Raw genomic sequence first — 17,270 nt, 5'->3', positions numbered from 1 at the left:
ATAGAGGGGATTAGGAGCAACAGATGTTTTCAGGAAAATGGTACTGAGCATACACTGGGCTCTAACCTTTGTTTTTAAGGTTTTTTGTTTTTTGGTTTTTTTTAATATATATCTATCTGACCTCTACAGCCACTGAGTCTGTGACACTTCACTCTAGACTAAAGGACAAGTTTGTCTGTCTGTACCGTGACTCTCAAAAAAAAAAAAAAAAAAAAGTTGTTCCCTAATGCGAGGAGTTAGGGGAAAACGGAAAAAAGGGGAACAAGCAGAGGCTGCCCTCTTTCTGTAACTTCCCAGCCATCCCACAGAAAGACCAAACTCACACTCAGCGCTGAGACACACTGGGGATTATCAGGCTCAATCCTTTTATTTAATATATGAAGAAATCAAGCCTCAGAGAAGTCAAGAGCTTGACCCAAGCCAGACAGCCAACCTAATCAGGCTGAACCCTTGTGTTTTTTCCTTTTTTTTTTTAAAGATTTTTATTTATTTGACAGAGAGAGATATAGCGAGAGAGGGAACACAAGCCGGGGGAGTGGGAGAGGGAGAAGCAGGCCTCCCACTGAGCAGGGAGCCCGATGCGGGGCTCGATCCCAGGACCCTGGGATCATGACCTGAGCCGAAGGTAGACGCTTAACGACTGAGCCACCCAGGCGCCCCTTGTGTTTTTTCCTTTTAAGATGCCTCCACCTCAAGTGAAAAGTGAAACTACAACTTCTGTTAAATCATGCTTTTATCATCTCCAAACACCACAACTTTTTACACACCGTTTCCACTCCAAGCTGATTATCTAAGTGAAATCTCTCATTCTATCCTGGCAGCAGGAGCCCAGAGAAACGAGCCCCGAGAGTAGGCCCATTATCAGCGCGCTTTGCAAAGCTGCTCCAGTTTGCTAAGAAGCACTTCAGAGCCCCAAGTTCATCTCTCTAGTGTCACAAGAGAGCAGCTGCTCTTGCAGGAATGTCACAAATGCAAAACAAAGGAACTCAGGTTGGGTAGTAGAGGTTGGTGTTTAGAACATGGACTTCAGAGCCAACCCAGGCCTGGTGGAACTTTTCTCTTGAAAAGTTCTCTCCTGACATAAAGCTTTTTTTTTTTTTTAGTCTTAATTTAGGGACCTCAAACCAAGTTCAACCTTAGTTAGGAACCTTGGCAAGGCTATTATTCTGTTCTCCCCCTAGTACGCCATACTGGATTTGCTTATCAATGTTGTATTCCTTCTCTGCTTTAATCAACCAGCATGGGCACTGTGAGAAAAATGTAGCAATCACCTCCTTCCCCAACAGGTATACTAACTGCATCATTTCCGTAACAAACTCATCCCTGATCAGCATGAGCCCTTTGCCACTAGTCCCTTCTATAGCAGCTCTCCCCTCTGATGGGTCCATGTCTGGAAGTTTAGAGCCTAATAGTCCCCGAATGTTGGGGAGGTGGTATAAACTAGGCAGGGGATGTTGAGGAGTCTGGAAGCACTTGGTGTTTGAATAGGAAAGCAAAGCCATCTAATCTGAGCATGTTTACAGTATGGTAGTGTTGTGAACCATCTTCAAAACATCAAACAGGAGAAACAACCCAACTGCAGCTCACAGAGTTTAGCCCCATGCTTTAACTCTGGCATATAGTTACCATGTCACTAAGAGTTTGAATTCATCTTTATTAATCTATAAATTCATGCGGAATGTATTTTTTCTTGCTGTCCTCCAAAATACTGAGCTCCTATCAACTACAGCTGAAGTTGGTTCTCTGCTTGAGGGTATTGCAATTTCTCTGCTTTTGAAAACTAAAGAGAAAGGAAGGGGGAAAAGCCTAAGTGACACATTCCTGTGCAACTATGCAAAAATGCTCCTCAACCCCAGCAGTCCCCAAGCAACCACATAGGCAGTTCCTTGTATAGCACTGCAGTAGAGGCCTGTTATTAGTCCCTAAGGTTAACAAACGCTTCTGAGAGGGATTGTGCACTCTGGGTTATTAGGATGAATAATCTCCTCAAATGATTTTTTAGGAGACTTGGCTTCATAGAAGGCCTAAGGTTTATTCTAAAAGTCACTCATTGCTGAATGTTAGAAAAAAGAAACAATTTGCAAAATACTGATAATCAACAGTGTGACATCAGTATGATCTCAAATTAATTATATATATCCCTATATATATAAATTTATATACCACAAAATACAGCTGTATTTCCTGGGTAATGAGATAATAGCTAGTTTTTATTTCACTTTCTTTTACAAATCTGTATTTGCTATTTCTGTCTACAATAAATATGTTTCATATTCACTGTTTAAAAAGAAGGACCAAATCAACTAAAGACAAATAAACAAAATGAAGCATTCTGGGGGTCACAAGAAGGGGGAAGTTGGGCTAATATGAGCAGAATAACTGTTCCTTTCATTGATGGCCTGCTAATGTCCCCTTCTCTTAGCTGGCCTGTCAAGGAAAACCCCATTAGGATTCAGGGGCCTGATGTGCTCAGTATATTTATATATTACACTTAACATGTCTGCCATGTTATAGATTTCATACTCTCACCCTCCTACATTTACAAACTCCAAATCTATGCCTACCACATTTGCTCTTTTCTCTGGCAAAGAGAATTCCCACAAGAAGTAGAAACACTAAATTTTTAACAGTTAATTCTTTATAATTAGGAATAGAGACATATTCTCATTAGTGCTTTGCTTGTGAAATTCTCTGAGTTCTGTGATCTTTCCTGGAGCCACACTTTCAGATTCTTTTTCAAGGCAGTGGCAGCCAATGTGCTCCACCAACTGGCAAAGGAGTGAGAAGAGAAACCCACCAGAATGTCAAGCTCTAGTTGGTTAGTGAAAAAGAGTAAGCAATAAGGAAGGTAGGAGAGCACAGAGTCTCATAAAAATTTGGAAAGGTTTCTTTTTTTATTTTTTAAACTACCATTTATTCTTATTTTATTTTTGTTTATTTTATTTTATTTTTTTAAAGTAATCTTTACACCAACATGGGGCTCAAACTCACAACCCAAAGATCAAGAGTCACATGCTCTACCAACTGAGCCAGCCAGGTGCCCCTGGAAAGTAGGTTTTCAATAGTACTTTATATATTTGCTCAAATTCTACTGATGTTTTAGGCCTTGGCTTAAATGTCACTTCTGCAAGAATGGCCTTCCCAATTCCTCAGATTAGTTAGCCCCCCACTTACCCTATCACTGCACTTTGTTTTTATCATTGTGGCATCCATCTCTGTTATAATCAAATAATTATATGTGCAAATGTTTGTGTAACTATCTGTGTTTCCCAAAAGACTATGTCTTTGGAGGCAATGCCCTCAGCACCTAGTTCTGTGGCTAGAACACAGTCACGTATTTATTGAACAACTGAATAAATAAATGAATGAGTGAATAAATGAACAAAATATTTTTCCAGCTCTTTTCTATAACCTCTTTCTGCTTTCTGGCATTCAACTTGATATTAATTGCTTACCAACCTCATGATAATATAAATTAAAAATATGTATTGTGCACCTGCTAGTTATTATTGGATATAAATGGTACTTCACATTTTTTCAGTGCTTTTCAAACGCTAAGGTGAGGTGGTTGTGGTTGTTGCTTTCATACAAGATCTGAGGGACAAGAGGCTCAGTAAATGATTTGCCCAACCAAGGTCACAAAGATTTAGAACCACAACTGCAGATGCTTCTCACAGTACTTACTTACCATCTGGAACACACAGGTCCTTTGCTCCCTTGAGCACCAGCCCCCACTCTGAAGTCTTTCCTCTGTAGAACTTCTGTTCTTGGGCTCCCTTTATTTTAGAGGTTCATAGCTAGTAGATGTGATCAACAATGTTTAAACTTATTCCAGATAAAATTTGTATTTTAACAGAGACCCTTGAGATGATTATAGGTGATGTAAGAATCTTTTTTTTTTTTTTAATATTTATTTATTTATTTATTTGACAGAGAAAGAGCCAGCGAGAGCAGGAACACAAGCAGGGGGAGTGGGAGAGGGAGAAGCAGGCTTCCCGCCGAGCAGGGAGCCCGATGTGGGACTCGATCCCAGGACCCTGGGATCATGACCTGAGCCGAAGGCAGACGCTTAACGACTGAGCCACCCAGGCGCCCAATGTAAGAACCTTTTAACAGTTACAAATTTAATGTGAATTAGAAAAAATTTGTAAACAGACACCAAATCCTTAATTTCACAGATACTATTGCTTTGGATAATGCTAAGCATAAAGAGAAGTCAATTTAAAGGAAAATGTCAAATAAATACAAGAAAAAGTAATTCATAGATCAGGCAAATATTGGGAAGGCAGTATATAAATATCTGAGTTTAGGAAACACTTTTAATTCTAAGGATTGAAGAACTAGGGACATAATAGATACTTGGTAAGTGTCCATTCAACCATTTATTTAGCAAAAAAATTGTTGAGCTCCTACTATATATCTTAAATGCTAGAGAAACAATGGTGAGCAAGACAGCTAGCACCCCTTTTACCAAGTCATAGCCATTCACATAAAGGAATAGAAAAAGGACAGATGAATGGATGGATGGATGAAGGAAGGTATATTCAAATAGAGCAATTCTGATGAAATATTAGGGCTAGAAAAGAAAGATTTTGAGCTGGGCAGTCTCTACAAAGTCCTCAAATCACCACCCAATTATATTTCCCATGGAGCAAAGCATATAGACCATTAGGTTTTACTTAGTTTCTTTTGGAGTTTCAACAGAGATAAAATTTTCTTATCTATGTATTTTCTCCTAGCAATATCTGGGTCCATTTGTTAGAAAATTTGACTGCCACATCATCTGGACATATTAGCCACACAAATGTCCCAGAAAGCCAAAGATGTCATGAATGACCACAAATGACCCTTTATAGTCTGGATTCTAGGCCCTGGAAACTTTGAGGGTTGTGGGAGTGGGAACCCAAAGAAGTCTGGATGATTTCCTGTCATGCTGAAGGAGGAAAACAACATAAACAAGCATACACTCTAGAAACCTTATAAATATTTCTAACATAGACATTTGATTGACTATTAAAAGGAAAGCAAGTATGTAGACATGCATATGTGAGAAGAAAGCACAACACAGCTCTCACATGTGATTCTGGATGTTAGCTCAAGTTTCTAAGTTTCAACCTTGGCTACTTCATGGAAAATCCATCCTGCCTTTTCAGTAAGTGTTTTCCCCAGTTTACCATTGCTTCTTGATGAAGATGGATGGATCTGCATCTGGCATTCTAATTAGATTAGAGAATAATGACCAGTAAGATCTTGCGGAGGAGAGGATAATTTATTACTCACATTACTTCCACCCTAAGTGTTCAGAAGTAAACTGTCTAATTCCCCCAGAATTCACTTACCACACTCAGAAAACACAAGTGGAAAACAAGGAGAACTTCCACACTTTAGCCCTGTTACAATGGGTCATGGTATGAGCCCTTAGATATTTCCAACCATGTCCCTTAACTCTCTACCCAGAGGATAATGTTATCCGTAGGAAAAGGGGATAGTTGTAGTTGTTATCATGTATTACAAGGTGACATGTGCTGGACATTTTTAATTCTCCAAATAAATCTTGTGAGGTAGATGGAATTATTCCTCTCATACAGGAGCAAACAGAAAATCCAGAAATTAACTTGCACAAAGTCATACAGTTGATATATTATGGAATAAGAATTTGAACTCAAGTCTGGCTCTAAACCCATGTTCCTAATTGCTCTGTTGCCTTCCAAATGACCACACTTCCTAATTAGTCCACACAATACCCAGCAACTATAGCTGAAACATCACAGTACCTAGAAACAATCTGCAAGTGACAAGTGATAACAGTAACTTCATTCATTTCAGGGCCAAGGCCCGAACTAACTAGTAGCTGGGCTGTGATCACTAAAGGTGGGGGACTAGAGTCCTAGTGCAAGAGGTGGAGGCCTCCTCCTTTGCACATGTATGCACATCTCCTCAGCACAGGCCCTCAGGTTCTAGTAGGCTGTGCTGCCCTTGGGGATGAAGCAGATGCCCCTGCCATTCTGAGAGTTAAACTGGCCAATGGATTGGCTTCCTTCCATTTCATCATCCCGTTTCACTGTTCAGTTTTGGGTACAGGAGAAAGAGGTAGCTTTGGTGAGATGGAAAGAGAATTGGCCACACGGTGACGGAACCATTTCTTAGAAGGAGAACTTTGGGCAAATCACTAAATAGCACAACCTTCAGTTTCCTCATCTGTAAAACAGGACTGACGCAGTGTGCCTAGCTCAAAGGTAGGATCAGATGTGACTATGCGTGAGATGCACAGTACAGGACAAATTGGCAGAGAGAACAGAGAAAGAAGAAAATTAACATTGATTTGACCCTTTTGACATGCTAACCTCCTATATACCATGTCTATACACTTGTATACGTGGCTTCATTTATTGGTCACAGCACTTTGTCCAGGTAGATATTGTAACCCCCCTTTTGAGATGAGAAAACAGGACACAGCAAAGTTAACTAACCCAATCATGGTCCACAGCTAGTTTGTAACAGATTTGGATTTGAATTAAGATGAGTTTGACTTGATTTCCAGAGTCCCACACTGTCTCTCAGTGTAAGTACTGGAGACACTGTTTTATAAAGTAATGAGCTTTCTCTCAGTGGAAATAATAAAATAGAGACGATTGGGTGCAAAGCTGAGACAGATTAGCCTGTCAGTGCCCTCAAACTCTAGAATTTGTAACTCTATAGGTCTAACTTTCATCTATTCATCAATTCATTCATATCCATTATTAAACACATATTATTACCTACTATGTGCCAGAGCTGCTCTGGGTTCCAAAGCAATAAACAAAACCATCAATAAGAAAATAAAGAAAAATCATTTCAGGAAGCGAAACTGCTCTGAAGTCAACTGAACACGGTCACATGATAATGAGTTCCTGGGAGACTGGGGGGGTTATGGGGAGAGGCTCCTTTAGATGGGGGGTCAAGGAAGGCTCTGTGTGAAGGGGTATCTGAACTAAGGTCTGAAGATGGGAAAGAATCAGCCATGTGGAAACAGCAGAGAAGAGCACTCCAAGCAGAGAGAACAATAAATGCAAAGGTTTGGAGGCAGGAACAAATTTGCAAATTAGGGGAACAGAAAGAGGGAGACTAGTGTGGTTGGCCTGCGCTGAGCACAGGGGAGAAGGGAAACACACCAGGAGCTAGAAGAGGCAGGCAGTAGCTTGGCCACCTGGGGCCACAAGGTCTGAATTTTATTCTAGTTGTCCTGGGAATCTCTCAAAAGAATCAAAATAAAGGCCTTCCATTTGCTCCCCACCCCAGATGAGTCCTACAAATTCCCTGCAAGTCAGCATTTGCATTTTTCCATAGAATGGAGGAGCAGCACAATGAATTACCTAGGTCTTCAAGGATTGTGACTGTATCTGACATAGATCTATCCATTCACATGTGGGCAAGAAAGTAAATTCTCTCTGCCAGGCACTAGCCAGCATCACTGAGAGACATCCAGGCTGCATATGAGAAGTTTCCTTTTTTGCCACAGGCCAAAAAAGTATTTGCCTGCAAGATTACTGATCCTGGGCCATCCCTGTGCCCTGGCAGAGGTTGGCACTCACAAGTACCCAAGCCCATGATGACACCCTGGTGAATTTTCATTTGCATACAAGCATATCATCACCTCCTCCAAACCTTTCTCCCCTTAGCAGAAGAGACATCAGAAACTTGTAGTTGTGGTAAAAACTGGATTTGGACTCAGATGAGAAGTTAGAATTCTACACTTTGCATGAAGGGAGTTAACTAAACTCACTGAGCTCAGTTTATCTACAGAACAGTGGTAGAAAAACAAATCCCACACAAGTGTTGTAGGATAAAAAACAATGATGACAATTGTGAAAGTACCCTACATAGTGTCTACCATGTATTACATGTTCAAAGATGTATATTTTAAAAAACTGGAACAGCTAAACCTTGCCGCATAAACCTAGGATCAGATAAGAAACACCATTTGGGAACTTCTGTAGGTTACTGCATCCTGTATCTATGCAACATGAGAAAGGGAGAATGAGAACAAATCCAAATTCAAAACATTACTTCAAAATACAAATATCTTCAGTATCAAGAAAATGCAAAATTTAAATATTAGAATCAGCTAAACTTGAGAGATAGGAAAATGAATAATAAATGCAGGTAGAAATTTACAGTTCTATTTTATGCATACAAGGGGAATAATTAACTAATCTCAAAATATGTAAATGAGGGCTTAGAAGCATTTTCAAAACACCACATCCAATTCCAGTTACATATGCGGAATTTGCTACATTATAATAATTAGTTTTTTTTTACAAAAGATTTATTTATTTTGAATAGAAGTATTAAATATTATACTAATTACTGGTTATTTTACTTTGTACCCAGGGAAAAGAAATGAATATTCATTAGCTCCTTAAGCTACTGATCCTCCACCGACTAGACAGATTTCAACATCACCATGAAGCTGTGGGTGGGTGGAAAATGCTCCCTGTAAAACCAGGCTCTTGCTACAAATCACAGCCCAATGTATTCAGTTAATGTGTACATGCTAGAATCCCCAAGTGAATCCTGCTAACATTGTAAGCCTAGAGTCCCCAGCTGAGTAGCCAATGAATGAGAATAACTGTTAAATTGAGAATAAATGTTAAATTGATCATAAAACAACAGAATTTTTCTGTCTACACAATCCAGTGATCTTGAACAATTCCTAAAATACTAAACACGGTTTCATACAATAAAACTAACATTGATATCTGTCCAAAACATGACTATTTCATTCCAAAAGAATATTTCAACATACATATTTCAACCATTTTCCAACTTGGCTTTTGATCCAACTTTAAGGAAAATATCCATTCCAAAGGACCAAGGTTGAGATTTTAATTTATGAGGTATTTTTGCTATAGCTCAACAGGCAAACACTTTTTTTTTCCTGGTGAAAGGGAAAACCAGGCAATAGATTTCTCAAGACACTAGTCTGGTTAACTTTTTTTTTTTCATGTACCAGTCATCTTTTATCGGGTGGTAGTTCTCAATTCAAATACAAAAGGATTCAGGGGTGTCAGGCAAAGGTCATGTTCAGGAATGCAGAGTGTGCCCTTCACACTGGGCCCACTTCAGTGGTACTTGCACAGCCACTCATGTTTCAGTTCCTTGTAAGAAAGGCAGTAGTTGAAAAGCATGTAAACTGCCAGCACCATAGAAATCTCAGCGATGCTCCCTTTTTTACACTGACATACTTGTGATAATAGTAGTAACCTTTTTGAAATGCTCCAGCAATGCCTTTAGGGGTGAAATCCCACATCAGTATCCAGTTTAGCAGCAATCCTAGTTTGACATCCATGACCTGCTTCTCCTTCACTGGTACAACTGATGTCATCTTGGAGTCGGGTGTCTGCAGTGAGTCTGGTTAACTTTTAATTCTTGCTCAGTTTAAGGTACCTCTGTGTTGGAGTTCTCATGTGGCTTGATTTTTATTTTTTGGTTTGTTAAGCTTTGTGAACCAATTTATTGCTTGAGTAACTCCCTACCACAGAGGAGGGGAGGGGCTGTGGCTCTGGGGGAAATGGGTCTTGCAGAAGGGGCCTCTCGTTTCCCTCTTGGTCTTGTCTGTGATGCTGACCTACAGCCCCAGTGGGGCACACTGGGCAGATTGTTAATTACACCAGATTGGGCTAGGAAAGGGTGACTAGATCGGAGTGCACACAAAAATGTTGCCTATATGGAAAACAACCCTGGGTCGTGCCTCCATGTGGGCAGAATATCAGGATGGGGTTGGAAGTATGTAAATCATAATAGCTTGACCTTGTTAGCTTCTGAGAAAGTAAAAACTCCTCACCATCTAACACAGAGTACAAGAGGGGGTGTGGGGGTGTGTCTCTACAGGAAGTTTCACATTTCTGGGTGTTAGGACAAAAGAGGAATCATTCAACAAGTATTTATTGAGTAACAAGCATGTGCTGTACTCTCTTGCTACTTCAAGTGTGATTCCTGGACAAGCCACATTCACATAACTTGGGAGCTTCTTAGAAATGCAAGTTCAAGGGTCTACCCCAGACCTACTCAATCAGCATCCTAAGGTGATTCTTACATTAGTTTGAGAAATGCCGCTAGATACCACGTTAGGTGATCTACTACTCTCTACCAATGATGTCCATTTAACACATTATAAAAATAAAAGTCCAGGGCGCCTGGGTGGCTCAGTTGGTTAAGCGACTGCCTTTGGCTCAGGTCATGATCCTGGAGTCCCAGGATCGAGTCCCGCATCGGGCTCCCTGCTCAGCAGGGGGTCTGCTTCTCCCTCTGACCCTCTTCCCTCTCGTGCTCTCTGTCTCTCATTCTCTCTCTCTCAAATAAATAAATAAAATCTTTAAGATAAATAAATAAATAAATAAAAGTCCAGGTCACACATCTGCCAAAACTTGCTTATGTCACAACTTAAGATATAATTCTCACTACGCTAGAAGCATGGCATAAGTATTTACAGTGATATGAAGTAGGCAAGGGCCTTTTATAAAGATCTCATATGCAAGCCAAGAAAGAGCCTCACTTCAAGACAAACAAGGATGCCTCAACCTACCTGATACAGGTAGACCAACAAAGCTCCCATTTCTACATTCAGGTTGGAAAAGTTTCCCATATAGAAACTCTAGACACTAGGAAGACCTAGGAAATAGAGGCTGGTCTCATCTGGTTTCCATCTGGCAATGAGAGAGGGCTAGAAGGAAAATTACCCAATTCATTTAGCCAGCTAATTTATTTAGGTCTTTCACTAGTCCATAGCCTTTGCATGGGAGAAATCACATGAGGTAGATAAACATCAGGGAGAGATGTCTCCACTGATTTCATTGAACAGTTGTGTTACATTTTATCTTCATTTTCTGCTCTAATAGATGCTGGTAATACTTCTTGACAGGTTGTGTAGAGTCACAGATTTTCTAAAGCCAAATGGAAGTGACTTTAAAGATATTGTAGAAATTAATGACCCATGAGAGTTTTCTATGGACTTATATCTACTCTCCCTGGAGCTTCCTCCATGTCAATCTTTATCAACTTGCCTATTTCCCAGCATCTTACTTTTACATTTTCCTTTTAATTTTTAATTACAAAAGCATTGTATAAATTCATGTTTTAGGAAAAAAATCAATACAAAAATATTATAGTAAAAAAGTGAAAAATCTCCTTTACTCTCCAACCCAAGAGTAATTACTGTTAACAGTGGAATGCATTTTTCCAGACCTTAATCAAATATACATTGCATATGCATATAACTAAATGTAGTAGTTTTGCATACTTGGACCATACTATACTATTACTATGCAACTTTTTTTTTTGCTTATTTGCTTTTTTCCACTTTATTTTCGAGATGGTTCTCTCTCTCACCATATATTATATACCTACAATTTCTTTTCTTTTTTTAGTATATGTGCTGCCGAAGCGAGCACCAATTTCTTTTCTTTTTTTAATATACATATAATTTCTAAAGAGTTGCATAATGTTCCATAAACCATATTTATTGATCATTCCTCTATTGATAAAGATTTGTTTAGTTCCAATGAGTTTTTAAACAATTATAACAAATTTTCCAGATATAAGAGCAATATATGAAAATCAAGAGCTTTCCATATATTACCAATAACTAATCAGAATATATAATTATTAAAAAGCCCGTTCACAGTAATAGAAAAGAAGTGTGCAAGGACGGGCGCCTGGGTGGCTCAGTTGGTTAAGCGACTGCCTTCGGCTCAGGTCATGATCCTGGAGTCCCTGGATCGAGTCCCGCATCGGGCTCCCTGCTCGGCGGGGAGCCTGCTTCTCCCTCTGACCCTCCCCCCTCTCATGTGCTCTCTGTCTCTCTCATTCTCTCTGTCTCAAATAAATAAATAAAATCTTAAAAAAAAAAAAAAAGAAGTGTGCAAGGACAACATGAAAAAAAATCTATAAAATGTATTGAGAGGTATAAAAACCAGAATAGTAGAGACATATACCTTGTTTGTTTTAGATGAGAAGATACAATGTTATAAACATATCAATTATCTCAACAATTATCTTTACAGAAATTAATGCAATCCCAAACAAATGGCAGCGGGATAGTTTATACAACTTGACAAACTGGACATAAAGTTATTCTGGAACAGTAAGTGTGAAAGAGAGCCAAGTAAATTTGGGGAGGAGTAAAAAGACACAGTTAAAACTCCTTCAGTTTTGGTGAGTGGATTTGCTTTAACTGTAATATTACCACGTTTTGCCCAGTGCCAGCAGAATAACCATGTTTTTGAAGTGGAGGCCCAAGAGAGAGCAAGAGAGAGAGATTGAGAGACAGAGACAGAGAGGGAAAGAGGAGGGGGAGAGAGAGACAGAGAGAGAAAATGTATCAAAGTACAATTTAAGATAAATATGCAAATCAAATTTCCAGAACACTACCACTAAAAAAACAACCAGTAAAGTCAGTATTTCTTTGTGACCAATTGCCAATTATAGTCAAAGTTTAGGAGTTTTTGAAAAGAACATAGGTTCTCTATTTGTTGGCTAAAAAATAACACATATGGCAGCACCTGGGTGGCTCAGTGGGTCAAGTGTCTGGCTCTTGATTTCAGCTCAGGTCATGATCTCAGGATCGGGAGACAGAGCGCTGTGTCAGGCTCTGCGGTGTGAAGTCTCTTGAGATTTTCTCTCTTCCTCCCCCTTTGCCCCTCCCCCCTCAAAAAAGCCCACATATATCCATGCTCAAGTTTGTTATTTCATGAGAAGAATATACATTTTTTGAATCTACATGGTATGTTGATTCCTAAGGATGTGAGCACTTGAGTCTTTCTTCAGTTTATTTTTTTATAGCTATGATTAATTCCCCCCCTTTTTTAAAGATTTTATTTATTTATTTGACAGAAAGAGACACAGCGAGAGAGGAAACACAAGCAGAGGGAGTGGGAGAGGGAGAAGCAAGCTTCCCGCTGAGCAGGGAGCCCAATGCGTGGCTCGATCCCAGGACCCCGGGATCATGACCTGAGCCAAAGGGAGATGTTTAATGACTGAGCCATCCAGGCACCCCTAATTCCCCCTTTTTTTCCTCACTCTGTCTTCATCATCTCTGTTGTAATTATTGTTTTTCCTCCACCTTTCCTCTTCTCTCTCTCCCTCTCTCAGTAAATTATAGCTTTTTTTAGGGGGGAGGGGCAGAGGTAGAGGCAGAGAATCTTTTTTTTTTTTAAGATTAATTAATTAATTTATTTATTTGACAGAGAGATTGACAGTGAGAGCAGGAACATAAGCAGGGGGAGTGGGAGAGGGAGAAGCAGGCTTCCTGCCAAGCAGGGAGCCCGATGCGGGACTCGATCCCAGGACGCTGGGATCATGACCTGAGCCGAAGGCAGACGCTTAACGACTGAGCCACCCAGGTGCCGGAGGCAGAGAATCTTAAGCAGGCTCCACACCCAGCCCAATGCGGGGCTCAATCTCATGACCCTGAGATCATGACCCAAGCAAAAATCAAGAGTCGGATGCTTAACTGACTGACCCACCCAGGCGCCCCTCAGTAAATTTTGTGAAGCAAATCCCAGACATCATGTCATTTTAGCTCTACTTACTTTAGTATGCATCTCTATAGAAAATATGACATTCTCTTAATAACCATATTATCATTTTTATACACATGAGTAAATGTAAAATTTTCTTGATATCATCTAAGACTTAGGCATGTGTAGATTTCTCCAGTTTTTAAAAATGTTTTTGCATTTGGTTTTATGGGATCCACAAAACCATTTTTTCTCTTTTTAAATAAAGTCTCAATCTAGAATTGTCTCTCCTCTCTTGTCTTTATTATTTTTTTCAGGTAACTGACTTGTGAAGAAACCAAGTGTATTGTACTACAGAAGATTCAACATTTTGGACTTATCTATTTCCCTGTCATGCCAATTGATTGTTCAATTCAATTTATCCCTCATATTCCCTCCAAATGGAAGTTAACTTTAAAGGTGTGATTAGATTCAGGTTCAATTCTTTGGCAAGAATAGTTTATAGTCATAACCTGTACTTCATAACTGTATCATATGAAGAGGCATGCACAGCCTGATGCTAAGACTGATCAGTGAGGTTAGGGCTTCCTTTACTGTAAAGTTTCCAACAAAATTTTATCTAATGGTTTTATCATCCAATGATTTTATCCATTGATGATTAGTGCCCAAATCTATTACTCATTAGAGGTTAAAAATGCTGGAATTTCTATTATTTCTTATACTTTCATTATGTGGAATTTTTCTGTAACAAAAACCTTTCACTCATTCCCTAAGGCTATTTGATTACCCCAATATACTGTTCATACATAAAAGACAAGATAAATGTTTAATCTTTCCATATGATTGACACCTTTTAAAGTAAGAAGCTATTGTCCTAATTACCTTCAATGATGCCTCCTAGGGTGTTTTTGTTTGTTGGCTTTCTCCTTTTTTGTTGTTATCATTATGGAATCTATGTAATCAATCAGTGTTTTTCATTTAGTAGAAAGCATTACTATTTTTGATGCCAAAATCTTCCCATCCTTAGCCAAGGAAGCTCCTTCATGTTTGCTCCTGTATCCCTTTGACAGAACCCATTAGTCTTTTTTTTTTTAAGGCTTATTTATTTATTTATGTATTTAAGACACACACACACACACACAGCATGAGCAGGAGGGGCAGAGGGAGAAAATCTTCAGCAGACTCCACACTCAGCCTGGAACCTGAAACAGGGATCAATCTCACAACCCTGAGATCATGACCTGAGCTGAAACCAAGTGTCGGTCGCTTACTGACCGAGCCACCCAGGCGCCTTGACCTATTAGTCTTTAATAACTCCCTTCCTTTTAGGCATAAGACATTTGAGAGACATGTTATAAATTTCCTTTCCCATACCTGTAATTAATCATTCCTCCAAGGAGTCCTGGTTCCTTATGGTATTTAGAAACCACAATTTGAGAGTAAGAGGTTTGTTGTGATTGGGATTCGTAGCTTTTTCATACTTTTTCAATTAACAAAGCTAGGAAAATGTGATTTTTAAAAAAGGAAACAAAATATTGAATTTATACTGATATTTTAAATGTAATGTTATAAGATTTTATGTATGGCTATCATTAAAAAGACAGGAAATACCAAGTGTTGGCCAGGGTGTGGAGGAGAAAAGGGAAGACTTCTGCACTGGAAGACTTCTATCCTTCAGCACTACTGAAGGAAACATAAATTGGTGCAGCCACTATGAAAAATAGTAGGAAGGTTCCTCAAAAAATTAAAAAGAGAACTACCAAATGACTCAATAATTCCACTTATAGGTATATATCCAAAGGAAAGGACATCAATATCTCAAAGAGATATTTGCACCCCCTTGTTTACTGCAGCATTATTTACAACAGCCAAGACATGCAAACAACCTTAAGTGTTCATTGACAGATGCATGGATAAAGGAAATGTGGTTATGTATATACAATGGAATATTATTCAACCATAAAGAAGAAAAAATACTACCATTTTTCAACAACATGGATGGACTTTGACGGTGGGTCTTTTACTAAATGAAATAAGTCAGACAGAAAAACAAATGCTGTCTTATATGTGGAATCTAAAAAAAACTGAACTCATTCATACAGAGAACAGATTGGTGGTTGCCAGAGGTGGGAAGAGGGTGGGGGAAATGGGTAAAAGTGGTCAAAAGGTAAAAACTTCTACTTGTAAGATAAATAAGTTCTGGAGATATAATGCATAGCATGGTGACTATTGTTAAAAATAAATAGTGTATTGTATATTTGAAAGATGCTAAGAGAATGGATCTTAAAAGTTCTCATCTCAAGAAGAAAAACCTTGTAACCATGTGAGGTGATGGATGCTAACTAACCTTACTGTGTAAGTGTATGTGTGTGTGTAATCATTTTGTATACCTTAAACTAACACAATGTTATTTGTCAATTATTTCTCAATTATATCTCAATAAAACTGGGAAAAAAGATTTTTATGTAACTTTTTTGATGTTTTACAATTATTTCTTAAGTTTTCTTATACAAAAAATCTGGGTTTCTAACAACATTAACATACTTAGGTACATTATTCTAGTATTTCTCTGATGACATATGATGTGGAGTATCTTTCCATATGCTTATTTGCCATCTGTGTATCTTCTTTGGTGAGGTGTCTATTAAGGTCTTTGGCCCAGTTTTTTTTTTATATGCATTTTTTTCCCTCAGAGATACAGGTCTGTGATTCATCAGTCTTATACAATTCACAGCACTCACCATAGTCCATACCCTCCCCAGCCACCCCATCCCTCTCACCCCCCTCCACTCCAGCAACCATCAGTTTGTTTCCTGAGATTAAGAGTCTCTTATGGTTTGTCTCCCTCTCTGGTTTCATCTTGTTTCATTTTTCCCTCCCTTCCCCTATGATCCTCTGTCTTGTTTCTCAAATGCCTCGTATCAGTGAGATCATATGATACTTGCCTTTCTCTGATTGACTTATTTTGCTTAGCATCATACCCTCTAGTTCCATCCACATTTTTGCAAATGGTAAGATTTCATTTTTTGATGGCTGCATAATATTCCATTGTGTGTATACATATGTGTGTGTGTGTATATATATCCCATTGTTTATATATATATACACATTACATCTTTTTTTTATTATGTTGTTAATCACCATACATTACATCATTAGTTTTTGATGTAGTGTTCCATGATTCATTATTTGCATATAACACCCAGTGCTCCACGCAGAACGTGCCCTCTTTAATACCCATCACCAGGCTAACCCATCCCCCCACCCCTCCCCTCTAGAACCCTCAGTTTGTTTTTCAGAGTCCATCATCTCTCATGGTTCATCTCCCCCTCCGATTTCCCCTCATTCATTCTTCCCCTCCTGCTATCTTCTTCTTCTTCTTCTTCTTAACATATAATGTATTATTTGTTTCAGAAGTACAGATCTGTGATTCAACAGTCTTGCACAATTCACAGCGCTCACCATAGCACATACCCTCCCCAATCTCTATCACCAGCTGCCCCACCCCCCCAACCACTCCAGCAACCCTCAGTTTGTTTCCTGAGATTAAGAATTCCTCATATCAATGAGGTCATATGATACATGTCTTTCTCTGACTGACTTATTTCGCTCAGCATAACACTCTCCATTCTATCCACGTCATTGCAAATGGCAAGATTTCATTCTTTTTGATGGCTGCATAATATTCCATTGTGTATATAGATAGATAGATAGATAGATAGATAGATAGATAGATAGATATAGATATATCTCACATCTTCTTTATCCATTCAT

At 39.0% G+C, this 17,270-nt stretch overlaps 1 long non-coding RNA gene and 1 pseudogene across 1 annotated transcript in view; both read right to left on the bottom strand.

Annotated features, from left to right (window-relative positions):
* The window catches only part of LOC123861144 (uncharacterized), a 233,484-nt gene that overhangs the window by 57,687 nt on the left and 158,527 nt on the right, over window positions 1–17,270 (bottom strand). The window lies entirely within an intron of this gene.
* Window positions 7,393–16,237, bottom strand: LOC123861143 (ATP synthase subunit f, mitochondrial-like; annotated as a pseudogene).

The sequence above is a fragment of the Mirounga angustirostris genome, unplaced genomic scaffold (assembly GCF_029215605.1).
Source record: "Mirounga angustirostris isolate CCGP_5_RB_7025 unplaced genomic scaffold, mMirAng1.0.hap1 SCAF_9, whole genome shotgun sequence".
Classification (NCBI taxonomy): domain Eukaryota; kingdom Metazoa; phylum Chordata; class Mammalia; order Carnivora; family Phocidae; genus Mirounga; species Mirounga angustirostris.
The sequence above is the reverse complement of the archived record's forward strand: the minus strand, read 5'-3'. Positions and strand labels throughout refer to the sequence as shown.